The following is a 22,889-nucleotide window of genomic DNA, read 5'->3' as shown; positions in this document are numbered from 1 at the left end:
TGCCAGGGGCTGAGCAGGATTTCCAAAACCCTTCTAATACCTGAATGCCTAACAGTGTGCTCATAAGAGCCTGCAAAATGCCAGGCACCCATAATATAGCTCCTGCCTTAAAACCCTAGCCACCTCAGAAGCATATCTCATACTATGGGTATAAAGTACTTGAATTTTAGCCAGATTAATTGTCTTTAAGGGTCAGTTTTGACAACATAAGTAAATGACCAGCCAGTCCATGTAATATAGGGGGGTAAAATGAACGAAATCAGCTTGTTTTTCTGCTCATCTGGAAGTACATGTGACTTGCTCTATGCTGCCAAGTCAGCAAGTGTTCCCCAAGGCTGTTCCTGCCTTTCTTAACTACAGAAGCATCAAAGCCACGCGGGATTGTATATTTCAACTCAGGGAATTTTTTTAATGTTAATTATGATGAAAAGATCACTCTGAAAAGTCAGTGCTATCGTCAGCACATCTTTTGTGTGTATGCGTGAAAAGGTACCTGAAAAGAACACTTTCAAAGTGCCAGGATCACTAGTCAGATCCAATTGTGAGACACATCACACAGCACATATAGTCCAGCAATCACAGGAGTCAACCAGCTAAGAAAACATGCTCTGTGCAAAGTACTGCCTCAAAGGAAAGCCAGATAATGGTTGAGGGTGCCATTGCAGTTGGGCATATCTGCTCCTAAGTCTGAAACAGCAGAGAAAGCTGAAAATAACAACAAAAGGAATCTAAAAAAATTAAGAAAAGTATTCTTTAAAAACACATTTCACTTTCAAGAATAAAGGCAGCCTTTTAGTATAAGTAGCAGGCAAAAAAGTCACTTTAAAAGCCAGCATTAAAACCTAAATTTAGCATTTTATGTATGTATGAGGAAGTGCACTTGATATCTTCACTTACTAACAGTTCTTTTGATAAAAGATAACTCGGCATAGCACATTTAATAAATTCACATTGGAGCCAAATGAATTCACATATGTACTTATATATCCACCATATGTATTTTCAAAAGTATTCATGTGCAAGTTGGGCATTGTTCAACTGCACAAACTCTGATAACTTTGAAAAAAATAAAAGCGTTATGTTTTATTTATGAGAGTGCAAAAACTGAAGCCTTGAAACTTGAAATTATAAAAAAAAAAACTGCAAAGCAAATGCCATATTGTATTCAAGCTTTGCTTAACAAGTAGACTCTAAATGAACAGCAGGAAACTGAAATTCTTTTGTGGACTCAGTATATGTTAAAAAAAATTGTTAATTAGTGTTGACAGGCAGAAGTTAACATTACTAAAGTGGTCAACAGAGCCAAAGTGACACAAAGGAGTAACCAAGAAAAATGCTACATCCCATTCAACAGTCTAGAACTCAGCATTAGGAAAAGAATATGTATTTCTGAGAAAGGAGAAACTGAAGCAGATGCTTTTAATCACCATGCTAGCCTAAGTTTGTTTTGGTAATTACTGTCTGGAGCATCTTCAACATGCTAAGGAACATATGAACATAAAACACTGTAATTTCACTTTTATTAGAGATCTATTCTGAAAGAATGTCAATTGAAGTTGGCAGAAAACATAGGTCCATTATGCAAAGAGAAGTACAGAAAAGTTGAAAATTTGAAATTTTTCTAGCGTCACCTAAAGCGAGGCAAGTATTTCTATGTAAACCAACCTATTTTTTCTCTGTTCTGTTTAATAGTCTTATTGGGTGTTAACTATGTATCAGCTATCTGTCCAGGTGTTGTGGACGGATTCAAAAAGGAACAATACACCATTTTTTTCAATAAGGAATTTTTCAATTTAATGTAAGAGACAAACCCAATAAGCAGAATAGCATAACTCGTAAGAGAGCTATAGAGACAGGAGTGACAGAGGTGATGTTTGGCTTAGAGATCAAGGAAGGCTTCATGGAAAAGGCATCATTTTGTCTTTGAGAAAAAAATCTCATTCAAATACAAAGAATAATATTTCTTAAAATATACATGCACCTCACCCCAATCCAGATCTATCAACTTTAACATCTGTCATACTTGCTTCAAATTATTTTTAAAGAAATAAGGCATTACTAAAACAGCTTAATTCCCCTTAAACCATGATCAGGACTCCCTTTCCCAATTACCAGAAGCAACCACTGTTATAATTTTGGGCTGTATTTAATTGAACTTATCAATTACTACTATATAAATATCAATCAGTCACTCTATCCATCTATCTTTGTGTATAACATTCTGGGGTCTTCTATTCACACCTGAAGTTTATGTTCTGGGTATCTACTGATGTTGATATATAGAGAAATCTAGTTTATCTCTTTCCTTTGCTGTTTAGTATTCTGTAATATATGTTTTAGTTAAGGTGTTCCCTTTTGACATATTGCTCCTAATTTTTTGCTGTTATATGCTATGCAACAAAATATAAATATATTCATCCTAGCATACAGTTTTACAATTTTATGGGCTACTGCTAAATAGTTCCCCCAAATGGTTGCACCAATTCATACTTCCACTAGCAGCATCTGAGAGTATAATTTTTTCCCCACATTCTTCCTAACAATTTTCCCCAACAACTGATAACCAGATTTTCTAATTACATTTTAAAATTAATCTGAGGGGTTAAAAGGATAACTCATCGTTTTAATTTCTTTTGCACTAATTAATTTCTTTTGCCCATCCTCTCATATTTGGATTTTTTCATCTGTGAATTATATGCTATAACTTTGACCATTTTTGCATGAATTTATTTTATTGTGTATCTTTCTTATTGACTTGGAATTCTTGATATATTTTATGTACCAAGTTTTTATCGTGGTAACCAATGGAAATACAATTTTCCATTTTGTCACCTTCTTAAACTTGTTTATGAAAAATTTTTGCTTCACAAGAGTTTAAAATTATAATGTGGTCAGATTTTACTTTCTATTTTTATGGCTGTATTTTGTATCTATGTTAAGAAAGCTTTCCTTGACCAAGGACATAGAGATGCTCCCCTACATTTTGGCAAAGATTACATCTTGAGTTGGGTCTTTTAAGGACTAGTGTAGCAACAATGAAGATGGAGAAAGGGCATGTCAAGAAGAAACAGAAAAGGCAGAAACATACAGCAAGTGTTCAGAGATCTTGAGTGGTTTGCTTTTCTGGGAGCGTTCCACTTATATGTACATCATCTAAATTCCTATTGGCTTCTTTCACTGAAAATCATTTTCTTTCATGTTTTCATTTTTCTGTTTTCTCTATTACTTGTCAGCAATATATTTCTCTCCAGAGGTTTCCTCTCCTCTCCTCTCCTGTGTACCCTGTTTTCTGATTGTTAACCATTCTTTGTTGGTTTATTCACTCATTTTGGCAAAATATGTCCTCTAGGACCTTCTTGTGAAACAGTATACTAAAGATATATTTTTAAGGTCTCGTACTTCTGAAAACCTCTATACATCTGTTCTTGTAGGTTAACTGATTAATTGGCTATATAAAGAATTGTAGGTAGAAAGTAGTTAGTAATTTTTCCTCAAAATTTGGAAGACATTACTTAGTTGAGTTTTGGCTTCAAACGTTGCTCTTGAGAAGTCCAGTGTATGCTGATTCCCGTGACATTGTATATGACCTTTCTCCACACCCTTTTGGAAAGTTTTTGGAATCTTTACCGTTGGTGTCCTAAAACTTTTGGCCGACATGCCTTGATATGAATAATCTTGAATGCCTTCTGCTGATCACCCATTGAACCCTTTAAATATGGAAAATTAAGTTTATCAATTAAGAAAAACTTTCTTACATTACTTATTTTAAAAGTTCCTCTTCTCTATTTTTTCTCCATTTTCCCCAGGTCTTTAAAATTCCAATTAGACCTCCTGTACTGATCTCCTTTTGAAAAAAAATCTTCTCCTCTCTTTGATAATTTGTTCTACACGCTGGAAGATTTGTGCTATAATAATCTTTCAAAAGTTCTTACGAGTTCCCTGAATGTCCATTTTTATAGTATCCTGGATGTTATAAATTGCTTCTTTAATGTATTGGGGAATATTCATTATAATTTTTTCAAGCTTTCATCTTCCTGAACAGTCTTTGTTCCCTCACAGTTCTTTTTATCTGTATGTTTTTTTAAAAAAAAATCTCTTTTACATTGTGAGCTTTCCTCCAATACACTGTAACTCTTGGCTGACAGAATGAAAGCTCTGTGTGTATGGTGGCATGACTGAAAAGTGGACTTTAGTCCTTTTGTTTGCAGGCCTTTTCTCTTTGGCTGCAGTTTTCCCCAGATAAGAAACCTCTAAGCTCCTGACTAGAAGAACACAGAAGGGTGGGGGGAGGGTGTCAGCACCATTCAAAATATGGACTGTTTCTTAATCCCTTTGTTTCAGGACAGTGCCTCCCTCCCCACCTGGGAAATTCCCCAGTTCCACATGCCTAGGGCCACTTTGATTCTTCTCTTTCATATGGATTGTTCATTTTCTGTCTGCCTAGGTATGGGATAATTACTCACTTGGATGCCTAGGCCAGGGGAGGATATCTTTAACTTCCTTATATAGACTTTCAACCAAACTTACTATTTTCTGCCTCACTTGTTACCCCTGCATCCAGAAGTACTTGGTATCTCCAAACCCTGCATCTGCTTGTAATTGCTTTCTACTGACACCCAATTTTAACTTCTTGCATTCTGCTAAATCAACCAATACTTACTTTCCATCTTCCAAAATCCTGAAACTATCTCTTGTGTTTTCCTCTCTTCTCATATTTTTTGTCTGTGTAATATTTTTATATTTATATTTCTATGATTTGCATGGAGTTTGAGGAAGGAATACGGCAGTAGATTGAATGGTGGCCCCCCTAAAAGATTATTAGAACCTGTGAATGCCACCTTATTTGGAAAAAGGTAGACCTAATTAAGATAATAATCTCAATTACCCAGGCGGGCCCTAAATCCAAAGGCCTGTGTTCATATCAGAGAAGAAATAAAGGGCGGGGTGGGGGGTGGTATTCATGTGAGGAAGGAAGTAGAGATTGGAGTGATGTGTCTACAAGGCGAGGAATGGCAAGGATTGCCAGCAGCCAACAGAAGAAAGGAGAGCCACACGGAACGTGGAACAGATTCTCCCGCAGATCCTCCAAAAAACCCCAACTCTACCAATACCTTGATTTGGGACTTCTGGCTTTCTGCGCTGTGAGAGGCTAAATTTCTGTTGTTTCAAGCCACCCAGTTTGTGGTAATTTGTTATAGTAGCCCTAGGACACTAATACAAGCACAGATGAACACTTGGGCTCAATTTAACATATTTAACCTCAGAACTTTTCAATAATTTATTCTTCTTATTGAAGTATTTTATATATCTATGTATGAGTGTATCTGTGTCTATGTGTGTGTGTGTGTGTGTATGCACAAATCATAAGTATATATCTTGATGAATCATTACAAACTGAACATACCTATTTAACCAGCAACCAGATCAAGAAACAGAACAGTATATCAATAGCCCAGAGGTTTTCTTCATGGTCCCTTGCCATCACTTCTCCCCTAAGCAAAGGTAATCACTATCCTGACGTCCAACACTATTTGCTTTTGTTATTTTAAAAATTTAGATAAATGAAATCATATATTATATACACTTTCAGCCTGGTGTCCTTCATATAATATTATGTTTATGAGATTCACTCACATTATTGTGTATAATAGAGTTCACTCATTTTTATCAATGTAAATTATTCTATTAGGTGACCACACCACAATTTATTTATTCCTTCTACTGGTGATGGACCTTTAGGTAGTTTTCAATTTGAGGCCACTACAGATAGTGCTGCTATGAATGTTCGTGTACTTGTTTTGTATGTATGTTGGATATAGACCTAGGAGGGGATGGATAGGTTGTAGATGTTCAGCTTTAGTAGACACTAATAAATAGTTTTACAAAACGATCGTGTTAATATACATGCCATTATCAGTATTTGGGGTTTTTCAGGAATGTTTAGGTATCTTGCTGGTGTCGTCATTATGAATGGAAATCATGTGCAGCCAAATATATGTGGCATGGTGTTGACTAACATGAAATCATTAGTGTCTTGTACATCCATTCAATATTGCATCACTATAAAGGTTTGGACAAGGCTGAAAAATGACATGATTCCTGTCTACTCCTGAAACTCTTACTCAGGTAAAGCTCACATGTGTTGAAATGACCATGGGGCACCTCCTTGTCTACACAGATGACAATGCTAACACACAAGACATCACCAGCATAACATGAAGAATGCTATTTCAATCCATTCGACCTCGTTATCACCAGAGTATTAGCAGTCTTATGATCCTATGGAAATGAACAACTTTAAGATACATTTTTTTCAAGTACCCACAAAACCAAGAATACTTACTTTTAGCAGCACTGAATTCAATGAAATAACTTAGTTTATTTAAAATTACAACCCAAACTACATCTGCCTTATCCTTAAGCTTCTGAGGGGCTTTATAAGCTTAAGGCACCACTTTGAAATTGAATGGAAGGAACTTAAAACTCAAATAAATGTATAATTAGTCAAAGTAAGGGGAGACAGGGCTTGATTTCTGTGTCACATTAATTAACATCTAGAAGTTCAGTCGACAATGATTAGAATCTCTTGGGAAGATCAAGGGCCGCGCTGTCTGACCCTTCACACTAAATTTTACTCCTTTTAGTATGCTTTAGATTTGTACCAAGTATTTCTTGAATGGAGTTTTGTGATTGTGTGTATGATTTAATTAGCTATAATTACACTGAAATATTTTAACTGAATAGCTGTGACATATAGCATGTCTTTTCAAATAGGTATAAAATCACGGTGGAAACAAATGTCATAGTCACATACATTAGCCCCAAGACAATCACAATTACAAGAAGTGCTTGTTTAGTTAAAGGTCGTAATCTAATTCGGCCATTCACTGATATTATTCCTGTCACTATACAAGTTCTCATAATAGGGCATATTTTTAATAGCTGCCCACCTATGATTCAGCTATTTAAACCTAAAATGTACAATTTCAATGCACCCTTAACATTTTAAAAAGTCAAAGTGTAAACTGAATAATAAGACAAAGGACATATAAAAGTTAAATATTTAAACCTGGTATCCATTTAAATAATATCTGGAGAAACTACTTTCTATGGACGGTTAAATGGTTCATTTCAAATGAGACACCAGCAGTTAGGTGTATTGGTGATTCTTAAGATTTCTGGGTAAAATAGCATAAGTTTACATAAGTTTCCCACATAATATTATCCTGTTTGAACTTTTTTTTCTTACAAGATCAAGTTAGAAAATTAATGCATTGTTTGAGTCATAAAAATAGGAACTTTATTTATGGTATGCTTTTTCCTATTAATAAATTTAATATGCTGTTAGACAATGTAAACAAGATTTCAGAGATCACTCAGCTTTAAGGGCAACAAACTTTTTCAACCTATGAGAGGTCCCTCTTTACATTCAAATACCATGTTACCTAGTAAACAGGAAGGCTCTCTAATAGAAAGCCACTCCACAGCTCTTGACTTCAGATAACACTCCAAGTAAAAACACTGAAGTTAAATTATACAACAGCAAGACAACTACAACAACAAACTCTTTCCCTATAAATTCAAATCACCTTCTCCCCAATTAGCTTGAATTAATGGAGTCTTACCATACCATAATTTAGGTATATTAAGATATTTTTTTAAAAAGAAGATGGAAAATTTCCCCAATATACTGAGTATTGTTGAATGCAAACAGTATTGAATGGATTCCAGATGAACATTGCAGGCCACTTGGGAATGGAAGATACAGAAATGACTTTGGGATGGCCACCAAGCTAGGAAGAGGTCCATAGTCTATCACAGGGAGGGATCTGATTTTTTAATTAAATCAAAATTAGATGTGGTTAGAGAAATTAAAACAGAGAACAAAGATCACAAAGAATTATACAAGGTAGCATAGAGGTTATCATGGGAGAATAGGAACTAAATGCATTTGTTTAGAAGGCCAACCAGTAAACTATGCAAAATACTACTACTTACTTTTCTAAGTAGTAAATTGAGTCAAGTTTTCTAAATATAATACATTATTGTATTTACAGTATTACTATGTGGAATAACTTTGAGATTTCAATACTTGTTTCTGTATCATGGAAGAAAAATAAATTGTAAAATCTCACAGAATATAAAATTTTAATCCCTTTTACATTATCACATTCATATTTCTCAAAACCTTTGTATAACCTACAATAACTTTAGTACAGTTTGGGTGGTGAGTTTTTAATATAAAAATTACTACTAAAGATAAAAGATGCATACTTCTCAATTTTACTACCTTCAGTACCATTTGTATCTGCAGTGTTGATGCTGCAGAATTTTTTGTTTCACCATTGCCAAATTAACTTCTTTCTTAGGAATTTTATTGCAAAGGCAAAATTAGTGATGCCTTTCACTAATTTCTGTCAGGGAGTTATCTGATTCAAGACAATTTGTTAGGGTACCTTTTAAAATTGCACCCCCCAAAATAAAATACTTAGGAATAAACCTGACTAAAGAGGTGAAAGACTTATATGCTGAGAACTATAAAATGTTAATAAGGAAACTGAAGATGATTCAAAGAAATGGAAATATATTCCATGCTCTTGGATTGGAAGAATATTGTTAAAATGGCCACATTACCCAAAGCATTCTACAGATTTAATGTGATCCCTATCAAATTACCCATGACATTTTTCACAGAACTAGAACAAAGAATCCTAAAATTTATATGGAACCACAAAAGACCCAGAATTGCCAGAGCAATCCTGAAGAAAAAGAACAAAGCACGAGGCATAACTCTCCCAGACTTCAGACAATACTACAAAGCTATAGTAATCAAAACGGTGTGGTAATGGCACAAAAACAGACATATGGATCAATGGAACAGAAAAGAGAGCCCAGAAATAACCCCACACACCTACGGTCAATTAATCTTCAACAAAGGAGGCAAGGATATAAAATGGGAAAAAGATAGCCTCTTCAGCAAGTGGTGTTGGGAAAGTTGGACAGCTGCATGTAAATCGATGAAGTTAGAATGCACCCTCACACCATACACAAAAATAAACTCAAAATGCCTTGAAGACCTAAACATAAGACATGACACCATAACACTCCTAGAAGAGATCATAGGCAAAACATTCTCTGACATAAAACGAATCAGTGTTTTCTTAGGTCAGTCTCTCAAGGCAAAAGAAATAAAAACAAAAATAAACGAATGGGACCTAACCAAACTTACAAGCTTTTGCACAGCAAAGGAAACCATAAACAAAATGAAAAGACAACCTACAGAATGGGAGAAAATATTTGCAAATGATGTGACCAACAAGGGCTTAATTTCCAAAGTATACAAACAGCTCATACAACTCAAAAACCAAAAACAAACAACCCAATTGAAAATTAGGCAGAAGGGGGCTTCCCTGGTGGCTCAGTGATTAGGAATCCACCTGCCAATGCAGGGGACACGGGTTTCAGCCCTGGTCTGGGAAGATCTCACATGCCGTGGAGCAACTAAGCCTGCGAGCCACAACTACTGAGCCCGCAAGCCACATCTACTGAAGCCCACGTACCTAGAGCCCATGCTCTGCAACAAGAGAGGCCACCGCAATGAGAAGCCTGCACACCGCAACAAAGAGTGGCCCCCACTCACTGCAACTAGAGAGGGCCCGCACACAGCAATGAAGACCCAACACAGCCAAAAATAAATAAATGAAATAAATAAATTTTTAAAAAATTAAAAAAAAAATAGGCAGAAGACCTAAATAGACATTTTCCCACAGAAGAAATACAAACGGCCAAGGGGCACATGAAAAGATGCTCAACGTCGCTAATTATTAGAGAAATGCAAATCAAAACTACAATGAGGTTCCACTTCACACTGGTCAGAATGGCCATCATTAAATACTCAACAAATAACAAATGCTGGAGAGGATGTAGGAGTCCCTCCTACACTGTTGGTTGGAATGTAAGTTGGTACAGCCACTATGAAAAACAGTATGGGGGTTCCTCAGAAAACTAAACATAGAACTACCATATGACCCAGCCATCCCACTCCTGGGCCTATATCCAGACAAAACTATAATTCAAAAAGATACATGCATCCCTTTGTTCATAGTAGCACTATTCACAATAGCCAAGACATGGAAACAACCTAAATGCCCATTGACAGATGAATGGATAAAGAAGATGTGATACATATATACAATGGAATACTACTCAGCCATACAAAGGAGTGAAATAATGCCATTTGTAGCAACATGGATGCAACTAGAGATTATCATCCTGAGTGAAGTAAGTCATAAAGAGAAAGACAAATACCACATGATATCACTTATAGGTGGAATCTAAAATATGACACAAATGAATCTACCTACAAAACAGGAACAGACTCACAGACATAGAGAACAGACTTGTGGTTTCCAAGGGGGAGGGGGTTGGGGGAGGGATGGAGTGGGAGGTTGGGGTGAGCAGATGTAAGTTATTATATATAGAATGGATAAACAAGGTCCTACTATATAGCTCAGGGAGCTATATTCAGTATCCTTCAATAAACCATAATAGAAAAGAATACAAAAAAGTATATATATGTATAACTGAATCACTTTGCTGTAAAGCAGAAATTAATACAATATTGTAAATCAACTATACTTCAATTAAAAAAAAAGGAAAAAAAAGACAGTTTGTTAGGATGTTTCATTTGTTTCATTCTGAAATATATGCCAGGTCCAGGAAATAACTTGTCTTTGCTCCTAAGGACTTCCAAAAGTGGAGCTTCTAGAGTCTTCTCAAAGGTATCAATAATTTAATAAAAAATTAAAAAGAGCATTCTAAATCCTGGGGTGTTTTCTCCTAAGCTTCTCTGGATAAGGTGAAATCAGAGTTATTATTATTATTATTATTATTATTATTTATTTTTGCTGTGTTGGGTCTTCGTTTCTGTGTGAGGGCTTTCTCTAGTTGTGGCAAGCGGGGGCCACTCTTCATCACGGTACGCGGGCCTCTCACTATCACGGCCTCTCTTGTGGCGAAGCACAGGCTCCAGACGCGCAGGCTCAGTAGTTGTGGCTCACGGGCCTACTTGCTCCGTGGCATGTGGGATCCTCCCAGACCAGGGCTCGAACCCGTGTCCCCTGCATTAGCAGGCAGATTCTCAACCACTGCACCACCAGGGAAGCCCCAGAGTTATTATTATTAGGCCAACCTCAACCCAGGGCATTTCCCTAGAAGAGAGTTGATCTTGGACATCCAGTAATCCATGGTTCTCAGACTTAATTGCTTCATCTGTTTGTAACTCTTGCAGAATGTTAAGACATAATGAACACAGCTTTCTCAAAGTAGATTCTTTGAGAATAATACAGCGAGCATGTATTGAGCCCTTCCTTCTGAGGCACTTGGTAATCAAGAATAATAATAACAACAGCAATAATAATAATGGCATATTGTACTTCTAAAAGCTGGTAACTCAATGGTGTAGAAAGAAAATTATGAAGCAAAGTGAAAAGTGTCATGATGGAAGCGTGGGCACAGTATTATGAGAGCACAGAGGACAGTCTTAATAATTATGCGAGGGTGTCACACCTATAAGTATACACATGGAGTCTCATGTTTGTCCTAGAATCACTCGTACTTTCCATCACTAAGGTGCATAGTGAGGAATTTTAAAATTCACATACCATACTCACTGGACTCTCCCCTGACCATATGCTAAGGAACACTAAGTATTTCTTATCAAGGGCAGGTTATGTAACAGATCTTTGATTAGAGCCTCATTATTAATGCCTGGGGTCATTAGTAGCAAGCATTCGTCAGTGCTTAGACATAGTAACTCAAGAGGACACATGTTGGGAAAATGCTATTTCCCTGACAGCCATTTGATTTTTTGTCCATCTATTATATGTGAATTATTAGTTAGATTCAGTAAACTGTGATCTTTGCTTAAAGCTATCATTTGTCAAGAACAGGGTTAAGCCTAGGTTTGTGAACAAGTATCTTTTCTTTAACAACAACAAAAGCAACAAAAAGTCCTTGCCCATTGAAGGATTCTGGTTCAAAGTTAGGAAAGGTAGCTTTATCAATTATACCTAGGGGGATGAGTCACAGTAGTTAAAGCACCATTTTATTCCTCCTAAAGACAACAGATAAGCAGTGCCATGGCAACTAAATGCACAGTTCTTTGTGTACACAGTTGAAGAGTTCATGCATTGCTCAGAAACCTAGAGAAATCACAAAGTATAATTTTTCTCTCTTATATCTTTGACACCATTTGTTAGATTACTACCGAAATGTTACAGTAGCATTGGTTGTGGTTTAAGAACAGAGGGATGCTAGCCCAAGAAAGCACTGCATGCTGCTTTCCTAAGTAAATCTTGCTAAAGAGAGTGTCTTTTCCTATTAATTTTTGATGGAGATGAACATTCCCATGGCTCTGGGCTCACATACTTTGTTGGACCCTACCTGAGTGAGATGGAGCTGGTGGCCTGGAATAATGTGCTGGAACACTACCACAATTGCAGCTCTCTAACGAGGATTTCATTAATCCACTCACAGATCCATGGTAAAACCATGAATACACCTGAGATGATTTTTTTTTGATCTGACTACAAAGAAAGTTTGCTGAACAAATTGATGGTGCAAATAACATTGTATACTACATGTCTTTCTTGAATAATGGTAAGGAAATAGGGGTCTTAAACTATTTGAGAAGTAAATTTGGAACACAAACGAAAAATGCTCTTCCTACATGAGAGCTAAATATGGTAATCAGAAAACAGAAGTGATGCTTTCAGGACCTAATTAATAAATGACTTTGTGAAAAAAATCCTTTGGATTAGCAACACTGGAGTTCTTTGCTTGAATTAGCTACAGGGCCTTCACATATGTTGCTTCCTCTACCTGGCTCCCTGTCCCTTACCTCTCCGCCATAGAATTTTCCATAGTCTTTAATCATTTACTAATTTTTGTGAGTATTTTGTTAATATATCTCTCCCCCAATAGACTAGATACTTTTGTATTTGTTCATTGTTGCCTACCTACCACTGTGGCCTGGTTCACAGAAGGCACTCAAAACTTATTTTTTGAAAAAATATATTATACACACACACATTTTGTGATCGCTTTCTCTGGGGAGTATCTTGTGGGTAATTAATTCTGTTCAGGAATTTAGCACCTTTAAAAGAATATTTTTGTAAGCATTATATTTATAGTCTATATTCCATAGAATGTTTACAGTAAAAAATAAACTTCACAATTAGTCCTTTTGGTTTTAAGTTATGGAAACCTGTTTGAACTAGTTTTAGCAAAAGGTAGTTTCTTAAACGCATATATGGCTATCTCAAACAACCCAAGGGCAGGGTGATGATGTGAAATGGAGCTTTATCCAAAAACTGTGGAGAAACCAGAATTTGCTCTTCATATCTCAACTCTGCCTCTCATTATATATTTGTCTCATTCCTTTCCTCCCCCTCTCTCTCCACACCCCCCGGTAGAATCACTTTTTGGTTCTATATCTAAAGCACATGTCAGAAAATATCTACTGCCAACAGCCTGTGAGTTTGCAACATTTCCATTTAAGAGCTCAAAGTTTCACTGGATGATCATTTCCCAGTTCTAACTCTAAAATCCTGAGAATGGACTCAGATTAGCTCAGTCTGGGTCAGGAGCCAACCTCTGGCTTATCTCTACAGATGAGGTGGGGTCACTTTGTAAAAATGTGTTTGCTTCCACTGTAACCATTCAAAAGGAGGAGGGAGGAGGAAAAGCCAGTTCCCACAGACATCGGATTGCTGGGAAGGTAAAAGCCTGCAGAGGGTTGTATGAAGAAGAAACCTGGTGATCTTTGCCCACCACTTGCATCGACATCCTTACAGTTACCTTTTATTATGTGTTAATAAAGAAGCAGGCATTGAAGACTTGGTTTGGGGGGGGGAAACAGTTGTATCTTAATATGAATAATTTCTGCATTTCAGGGAGAAAAATAATGGAGGCAATGGAGACAGAAATTGAACATTTGGAAAGCAGCCGCATGACCCGATTCATTCTTCTCTATACCTTAAAACTATTTTTTCCTTATGCACAATAATATAATGAGATGAGATGTGACAAGATTTTCTGATTATTCCCTTTATGACTATGTTGAATCTGTGATAAATTTAAGATGGAAGTAGGGCTGGGGATATCCTGGGCACAATATTGGTTCATCTCTTTAGAATATGGTAATAAAGGCAGGCAGCCATCTTACAAAGGGATTATAGTGGGGACATTTCACAAAGTAAGAGTGGGATGGCCAGAAAAGCTGCCCCTCTGTCCTTTCAAATCAGATGTGAGGATAATCACAGAGATCACTATCTTGGCTTTCCAATGATAAGCGAGGCATCCTGTAATCATTCTATCCCTGATTAACTTTCACTGGTATTGATTTTAAAAGACATTTTTTTCATACAGAAACTAGAAGTGACTTTCAAAGAGAATAAGATCTCTTGGAGAAATGACATTCTCAATAAAAGAATTTTAAAAGAAGTCTCTAAACAAGGACATTGTTCCTACTGGCAAAAGATATGACACCCACAGAAACATGGAATTGTATAGTTTGACAATTCCTTAGAGAAATCATGACTAACCCTTTATTTTACAGACATGAAACCTAAAGTTCAATGATAAGGAGACATTTGTCCAAGATTCGAGTATATTCTAGGGAAAATAATCTAAAAAATTACTAAGTATATTTAATAACAGCTGGTCTAGTGGTAAGAGCAAGTAAGTCTAGCTCAATACATGTAAAATGAAATATAAGAAAAAAATCATGTTTCCATTCAAATAATGAAAATGAAACTTAGGTTCCTTTTTTGAGATTCATTCATTTATTTAAAAAAAATTACTGTTCTTACAAGTTATATGAAGAACTGTAACATTTTTGCTAAAAGTTTCAAATTCTTAAAATTGAATGAGGTCAATGGCTATTTAGGACAGGGGTCAGCAATCTATGGCCCATGTCTGTGTTTGTAAAAAAAAAAAAAAAAAAAAAAAAAAAAGAGTTTTATTGGAACACAGCCATGCCTATTCTTTTTTGCATTATCTGTGGCTGCTTTTGTGCTGCAAAAGCAGAGCTGAGTAGTTGGGACCAAAACTGTATATCTCACAAGACTAAAATATGTACTGTCTGGTCCCTTTAGAAAAAGTCTGCAGATCCCTGTCTTAGGGCACGTTTCCAAATGGCCATCTTGTAGCAATCATGGTTATTTCATGAATATCAATTAATTCACCTTAACTATGCTAAAACTGTTTCATAATCAAATGTCATATTGCATGTGCCATGCATATAGGTATCTAGTAATAAAAATAGTCAAGCTTTTCTAGTCATAAACAGTATTCCAATCTCCTACACACTTGTTTCTTGGTATCTGCATAGGTATATGTTTTCGTTTTAGCCTCATGTGGCTTTTATTTTACTTTATTTTTTTAAATTGAAGTATACTTGATGTACAATATTATATAAGTTACAGGTGTATAATATAGTGATTCACAATTTTAAAGGGTATGTTCCATTTATAGTTATTATAAAATATTGGCTATATTCCCTGTGCTGTACAATATATCCTTGTACCTTATTTTATACCTAATAGCTTGTATCTCTCAATCCCATACCACTATATTGCCCCTGCCTCCTTCCCTCTCCCCACTGGCAACCACTAGTTTGTTCTCTATATCTGTGAGTCTGCTTCTTTTTTTATTACATTCACTAGTTTGTCATATTTTTTAGATCCTATCGACCTTATAATGTTGATTTACTTATATTTCTCATATAAGAAAAAATTCTGCAGGCAACACTTGAAACACATACACAACGGTTGCCACTATAAAAAATGGATGCCACAGGCACTTACCTATGCCCTGATGATCTTCAGACTATAACTGCACATTTGAAACATTAACAAAAATATTTTAGAAGTCACTTTTCCTAAAAAATGCTTTAGTTTATCATAGGTCTAAAGGAATGTAAAGCAAAGGTAAGAAACCTATGGGCCACATACCTACCTTTTTGAGAAATAATAGAAGACAATCCTTTGTTATTTAAAGGATATAGGTTTGAAAATTAATGACTTAACACTCCAATCCATGAATGTTCTTATCGGTCTCCTACTATGTGGCAAGTTCTAGTTAATAACTGAGGTTATAAAAAGGATAAGATATTATCTCTGCTTTTGAAGCACTGACAGTTTCTTGTACTTTATATTTACTAAGAACTTCTGGGACATTAACTAGCATAGTTACTTTAGTTTATGAAAGCTGCAGCTCAGAATTCCTCTCTAATGAATTCATGCTTGTAGGATGCCAGTATTTTCTAGTTGGTTAAACCAAGTGTTCGTTTTATCACAAAATTATTTCCTGGCACCACATCACAAAAAAACCTTAACTTCATGAAGAATTAAACATACTGATAGCCTTACACTGAAGAGTTTGGGATAATATGGGAATTTGTTTTCTCTGAAACAACATAGCAGAAGAGTTGCTCTATTTCCAAAAATGCCAAGTGGTACATCAAGGTCAAATAAGACTGTTTTCACCAAAGAAATTTATCCTATGTTTGTAACATCACAAATAACTACGAAGAGAATGTCTTTAAAACCATGAGATGTTAGATATGGATGGGATCTTACAAATCATCTTACAGCTTAAGAGTAATAAGTCAACTGAGGTGAGGTCAGAGGCAATTCCATGGTATTTGGAGAAGGATGAGGGGCAAGATACCCCTTGGTCCATGGCTTAGATTGAAGAATTCAAATTTAGATTTGGTATCATTTACAAATGAATTTATATACTCACTCAAAGAGCTACTGATAGAACTGAAAAAAAGATATTCTTTATATTTGTGTTAAATTACAAGTACATACCAACCACGTGGTACAATGAATTGCTATTTAAAAAAATTAATCTCACCATTATTCTTCTGAATAGCACAATAGATGTCATTTTTATGGTACGGACCTAGTAAGTTACATATGTACAGTATGAATATCAATTTGTGGTGGTGGGTCCTGCTGGCCGGTGCCTCCCTCCCGCCTCCTCCTGGCTCGGCTGGCTCCGGATGCCGCCGCCAACGCCGCCTCGCCACTTCTTGGAGCCGCAGCCACCCTCGGCCTAAGAGGTTTTAAAATGGAACACTCTGATGCAGCACCTAGTACCTATTACCAGGCACTGCTAGGCCCCCGAGATCCCAGACTAAAAGGATGGTTTCTTCTGGACAATTATATCCCTACTTCGCTCTGCTCCATCCTATAGTTGCTAATTGTATGGCTGGGACCAAAATATATGAAGAATAGGCAGCCGTTCTCTTGCCGGGGGATTTTAGTGGTGTATAACCTTGAATGCACACTGCTCTCGCTCTCTATGTTCTGTGAGTTAGTGACGGGAGTATGGGAGGGCCAGTACAACTTCTTCTGTCAGGGCACACGCAGTGGAGGAGAAGCAGACATGAAGATCACCCGCGTGCTCTAGTGGTACTACTTCTCCAAGCTCATCGAGTTCACGGACGCCTTCTTCATCTTGCGCAAGAACCACCACCAGATCACAGTCCTGCACGTGTACCACCGCGCCTCCATGCTCAACATCTGGTGGTTCGTGATGAACTGGGTCCCCTGTGGCCCCTCTTATTTTGGTGCCACACTTAACAGCTTCATCCACGTCCACATGTACTCGTACTACAGTCTGTTGTCCGTCCCTTCCATGAGGCTGTACCTCTGGCAGAAGAAGTACATCACGCAGGGGCAGCTGCTTCAGTTTGTGCTGACCATCATCCAGACCGGCTGCGGGGTCATCTAGCCGTGCGCCTTCCCTCTTGGTTGGCTGTATTTGCAGATTGGATACGTGATTTCTCTGGTTGCCCTCTTCGCAAACTTCTATATTCAGACCTACAACAAGAAGGGGGCCTCCCTGAGGAGAGAACACCAGAAGGACCACCAGAACGGCTACGTGACGGCCATAAACGGCCACACCAGCAGCTTTTCTTCCCTGGAAAACAATGTGAAGCTGAGGAAGCAGCATAAGGACTGAGGCCCAAGGGTTGACAGCTTATGAACCACGTCGTCTGATTGTAAGCACATATGAATTGTGCCCAATGCTAGTTAACAGGTGCTGTAACTAGTCGGCCTACAATAGTATGACTCATGCAGGACCTCTTTCATCAGTTCCAAACCCCTAGAAAATGTAGACAGATTATCCAAGTAGGCATAAGAGTTTTAACATTTCTGGGCTCTCACTGACCCTTGCGCTAGACCGTGGAGGGCGAGGTGTTGTAGTACACAACACCGCTGTTGCCTCATTAGTTATAGCATGACAGGTGCTGAATTGTGATTCACAATTTAATAACACTGTAATCCACATTTTTTTTTTTTACTGTAGATCATGCGTGCGATTGTAAATTTGTATAATGTCGTTACAGTAGAGAAACACACATGCCTTAAAATTTAAAAAGCAGGGCCCAAAGCTTATTAGTTTAAATTAGGGTATGTTTCAAGTTTTTATTCATTTCTAACAGTTCCGTTCAGAAAACTCAAAGACCATGATTTATGAAACTATCGTGTGACACATAATTTCAAGTGACTTGTACAAGTGAAATCGGCACCTTCAGTTTTGTAATATTGGCTTTAAATCAGGCAGGTTCAAGTCTAGTGGAACAGTCAGTTTAACTTTTTAATAGATCTTTTTTTTTATTGAGTGCCACTATTAATAATGTAAAATGGGGGCTTCCCTGGTGGCGCAGTGGTTGGGAGTCCGCCTGCCGATGCGGGGGACGCGGGTTCGTGCCCCGATCCAGGAGGATCCCACATGCCGCGGAGCAGCTGGGCTCGGGAGCCATGGCTGCTGGGCCTGCGCGTCCGGAGCCTGTGCTCCGCAACGGGAGAGTCCACAACAGTGAGAGGCCCACGTACCGCAAAAAAAAAAAAAAAAAAAAAAAAAAAAAAATGTAAAATGGGAGGGGGGTTCTAAAGCAGTCTTGATGAAACTTCCAATATATATTCTTTGTCTTCAAGATTTTAGGAAGTGTGTAGGATGAGTAGCCCGTTTTAAATTTCAGAAGTGCTAAGTGTTTTTATACAGGAGACAAAGCCCATTTTGCTTTCCACTTGTGAGAGTAGATACATATTTTCCAAGAGATGATTAAATGTTTACCATTTGACAGAGTCCCATAGATGAGCAGTGGGGAACTGGTTGCCAGGGTCCAAATTTGGATTGATTTCTGTACTGCTATCTGTTTTGACACAAACTTCTTTTGAAAATGTGCCTAGCTTACCAAAATGAATAAAGGTGGGGAAAGGACCTTAAATTTAAGGTAAAATTAAACAGATAGCTGTAGCATGAGAGAACTGGGAAACTGGATAGAGATGGTTTGTTTAATGTAAATCTAATAGCACCTGTAATTTTTTTTCCTGCTTCGAATCTAAAGATTTGTCTAGAAATATTTGTTTAAAAATAAGACCGCTTATCATAAAATCATGTCTCACACCCTAGAGGCAGTGATCTAACAGATAAGGACTGTTGTGTGTGTCATTTTAAAGTGTTGGAATTTAGCCTCTGAATACCTCCTCCACTGGAGGAAAAAACATTCATTGAACCACTCATGACACATCTGAGAAGGTCGTTGACAATGTATAAATGAATTGGTGGTTTGATATTTATGTAAATATCAGTTTATCATGCTTTAATTTTGCACATTCATATTATAGGGAGCCAGTTGGTTCTCTTAATTAGTCTTGTGGGTTTTCTGTTTGGAAGGAGTCACAGCATCTGTTTACATTTACCTTATCAAATCTAGAATGTATATATTTGTAAGTGTATGTCTTCCTAGGTACTAGCTTGCGAATGTCTTTACATATTTCATTACAGAAACTATAACATTCAATAGTATGCTGTCAGAGTGTGCTTTAGCTCCTCTGCATATACCCACAATGTTAAATAATGTCTATACATTAATCATTAAAATGTTTTTGATTAAAAAACAATTTGTAACCTTGACTTGGCATGTCATTTTTTTACATTCTAAAAGAAAAAAAGTAGACATGGTCTTGAGTTACCTAAGTGTTTAGAAGCCACAGAGGAAGTGGCATGCTAAGGTGGCATGGCCATGAAGGATGAGACTGGAACTAAAGCCTGAGATCCAGATCCAATCTAGCATACAGTCCCTGCATTTACGTATATTGGTATTAGGACCCCAATGAAGCCATGTTCTGGTTGAAGTAAGATATTATATCATAATATCCATATCTACCCATCCCTCAACTACAACATACTGCACATAGTAAGTATATGCTAAATGTATGCTTTCTTCATTCACACTGTAACTGACTTCCCCAATAATTTGGAATGAGAGGATATTAAGAATAAATCACTAAGGAAACAATGGACTGTCCGAGGTAAATTATCCAAACCAGATATTTGATCCACTGTTGGATCAAGTATTTGGATCAAATATCAAACCAGATATTTGATCCACTGTTGAAGTTTTGGAAAATGAGAAATACAGGAACACATGTAGGTCTGTGCTATACATTACCCCAAGTGGAGAGCTATTATTATGAGCTTAACTCAGGTCAACTTAGGCCTCAAACCCTACTTTAAGTGCCCTTCTTGCAGAGGAACCAAGTATCAAAACTAAAACAAACCAGAAAAACTACTATACTTTGACTGTAAGCATGAACAGCAAGTCTGAGACCTTTCTTTTGTTGATTTGAATAATTAATTTTTACTATAATATTGATAGTGTAGACCTGGCCTCACTGTAAAAGATAGAAAAAGGAGGAAAAATACTCATAGCATACATACATAAAAAATATATCCCATTAGGAAAATAGGGAAAATGTACAGAAGAGGGAACTTGACGAAAAATCATGAAAATTTTCAACTTCACTACTGATCAATAAAATATAAATTAAGATTACACAAGATTTCAATCACATTATTTTTTTATCATACTTATAAACGGCAAGGATATGGAGAAATAGAAACTCTTAGAGAGTACTACTGCATATACAAATCAGAACAACTATTTTGAAGAACAATTTGGAAATATATGTCAAACACGTGCAAGCCTTATTGCTTCATGCCTCCACTTCTAGTTATAGACCCTAGGGAAACACTTATTCTTGAGCATAAAGATGCAGGTACGTGAATGTTCATTACAGTATTGTTCATTATTGCCACAATAACAAGAAACTCTAAATTACCAATCACAATAGATTAATAAAAAATGAGTAATATTTATTCAATGGGCTATTATAGAGCAGTTAAAATGGATGAACTTGAGCTACAGGTATCAAACTTGATATGTATCTAGATCAAACTTGATACGTATCTAGACATAATGATAAACAAGGGAATGGAATTACTCAGAACAGAATTACAATGGAATACTACACAGCCAGAAAAAGAATGAAATGCTGTCATTTGCAGCAATGTGGTTGGACCTAGACAATATTATGCTTAGTGAAATAAGTTAGAGACAGAAAGGCAAGTACTGTATGATATCACTTATATGTGGAACCTAAAAAATAATATAAATGAAGGTATATGCAAAATAGAAAGACTCAGATATAGAAAACAAACATGTGGTTACCAAAAGGGAGAGGGAAGGAAGGAGGGACAAAGTAGGGACACGGGATTATAGATGCAAACTACTATGTATAAAATAGATAAGAAATAGGGGATATTATTTATAGCACAGGGAATCATAGCCATTATCTTATAATAAACTATAATGCAGTATAATCTTCAAAAACACTCAATCACTATGCGTTCACATGAAACTAATAAAATATTGTAAATTAACTATACTTCAATTTTAAAAAAGACATAATGATAACCAAAAAAAGACAAATTTCAGAAGAAATAGGTGAGCATAATAGCTTTATATAAACTTTAAAATATGCAAAATTATGGTCTATATTCTTCACATCTATAGGAAGTGAAAACTGTTAAACATGCATGAAAACAAACAGCGAATTTAAAATAACAGTTACTTCTGTGGTGAAAGTAGGAAAAGGGAAAAGAAAGAGTACATGGGGAACTTGGAATTTATCTAATGTTTTATTTTCTTTTTATTTAAAGTAAATATGGCAAAATGTTAAGATCTTATAAAGCTGAATGAATGGTGGATACATAAATGTAAATAGTATATCAGTGTTTTCAAACTGTGGGATGATACCCGTACTGTGGGTCTGAAATCACTTTGAAAGATTGAGGCTTATATTTTTAAAAAGAATAAAGTAAAAAAAAATAGGAAATATCAGTGTAAACTGCAGTACATCTAAACAGTGTTTTGTGGATAGTCTGCTTCAGTTATTTGTATACTTATGTAAGTATGTAAATGTGATATAAAGTAGGTTTTCTTACTCTGAACTTTGGGTAAAAATGTTTTAAAGGTACTGTATTATATATTCTGTACCATTTATATCTTTTCAAATATTTCATATTTAAATTAAAAAAAATATATTATTAACCGAAAATACTGGGAATCAGTAGAGTTTAAAAGACAGCTATAACTTTTAAATCACAGAAAGAATTAGGTCTGTTTAGCCACTTATAATATTAAATATATTTTTAAAAATATTGATATCTCAAAAGGATAGATGAGTCAGTGAACATGAAATTTGAACTAAGAGTCTCTGAGTTACAATTTAATGTTTAGTTCTCTGAGTTAAATTGCTTTTTATAAATCAAATTTTTCTAAATCTTAAATCCCATTCAGACATGTTTATTTGCTGTATTTGAATTAAAGCTTAACATATTGGCATTTTAAGTTAGTTATCATTTAGGTTTCTTGGAGATGTAACTCTGGAAATGTAATGAGAAATCCTTACATGATGAGTAACCATCAGAAACTAGATTAAGAGAATAAATGAGAAAGCAGG

General features: G+C 36.2%; 1 protein-coding gene and 1 pseudogene across 1 annotated transcript in view; one reads left to right on the top strand and one right to left on the bottom strand.

Moving 5' to 3' along the window:
• Positions 1 to 22,889, bottom strand: part of IL1RAPL1 (interleukin 1 receptor accessory protein like 1) — a 1,361,040-nt gene that overhangs the window by 315,554 nt on the left and 1,022,597 nt on the right. The window lies entirely within an intron of this gene.
• Positions 17,029 to 18,036, top strand: LOC116748097 (annotated as a pseudogene).

This window comes from Phocoena sinus, chromosome X (genome assembly GCF_008692025.1).
Source record: "Phocoena sinus isolate mPhoSin1 chromosome X, mPhoSin1.pri, whole genome shotgun sequence".
Lineage (NCBI taxonomy): Eukaryota > Metazoa > Chordata > Mammalia > Artiodactyla > Phocoenidae > Phocoena > Phocoena sinus.
Note: the sequence above shows the minus strand (reverse complement) of the source record. Positions and strands in the feature narration are given on the sequence as shown.